The following is a 1,407-nucleotide window of genomic DNA, read 5'->3' on the forward strand; positions in this document are numbered from 1 at the left end:
TAATAATTAGGATAACATGAAGGGAGGTTACAATGGAACAAACTATCTCATTTTGTCTTTGGTACTTATGTTCACAGTGGTCATGTGAGCTTCTTGTGGATTGTATGACTTAATATTCCACCAAAAAGCAGCAGCCTATTTCTGCTACAAAGTAGAGGGAGTTTCCTTAATGTATTTTGACATGTCGCAACTTAATATTTGAAAATATTTTTTTCTATTTTATTTCTTCTAAGACCATGTCCTAGCCATTTCCAGAGAGAAAATAGGAAACATCAAACAGACATGCTTTCAAATACACAAAGCGTGTGCTTGAGTATGAAGCAATACTGACTGTTCACACTGGACCAGAAGAATGTCAGCTGACTACCACAGCACTTCAATCTTCCTGAAGATATACGTGATTTCTCCTTTCTTTCCACTGGGATGTTCTCAGGCCTTTGGCATATTTTCCATGAAGCAGATAGAGAGCCTGGAAATCATGCTGATAGATTAGGGAGGGCATTCTCATTCCATGCCAGAACCAAAGATCACATCATTCTTTCAAAGAGAGTGACAAAAGGAATCCTCATCCATAACTAGCCATATTTTTGGGTAAACTCTTGATGGGTAACCTCAAGGTAGGTAGTTCAAACCTAGGACCTTTCCCATCCCACCCTCGACCCCATAATGGGAGAAAGCTAAGGCTATGGGCTCCCAAGAAGATTTACAACCTCAGTAAACCGATAATCGGTGAATATAAATAAGCACCACCTCTACAGCAGTGAAGTTAATGCAAACCCAGGATCAATAAGAACTATCACATCTACCAAACGCTGGCCCCACTTCTTTTGAGTTCCTAATCCAACACGTTCCACCCTGCCAGCTCCAGCTCTCCTTTAAAAAATAAAATGAACATTCAATTAATGTTGAATTAACATTAGCAAAAACTTAACCCTCCAAAGTCTGTGAGGAAGCAGGTCTTTTTTTTTTAAAGCATTTTATTAGGGGCTCATACAACTCTTATCACAATCCATACATGCATCAATTGTGTAAAGTGCATTTGTACATTCATTGCCCTCATCATTCTCAAAACATTTCCTCTCCACTTAAGCCCCTGACATTAGCTCTTCATTTTTCCCCTCCCTCCCTGCTCCCCTCTCCCACATGAGTCGTTGATAATTTATAAATTGTTATTTTGTCATATCTTGCCCTGTCTAACGTCTCCCTTCACCCACTTTTCAGTTGTCCATCCCCCAGGGAGGAGGTCACATATAGTTCCTTGTAATCGGTTCCCTCTTTCCTACCCACTCTCCCTCTACCCTCCCTGTATCGCCACTCACACCACTAGTCCTGAAGGGATCATCGCTCTGGATTCCCTGGATTTCCAGTTCCTATCTGTACCAGTGTACATCCTCTGGTCTAGCCAGA

The sequence above is a fragment of the Echinops telfairi genome, unplaced genomic scaffold, assembly GCF_000313985.2.
Source record: "Echinops telfairi isolate 266 unplaced genomic scaffold, ASM31398v2 ScPeMD7_6;HRSCAF=24_1, whole genome shotgun sequence".
Taxonomy (NCBI): Eukaryota; Metazoa; Chordata; class Mammalia; order Afrosoricida; family Tenrecidae; genus Echinops; species Echinops telfairi.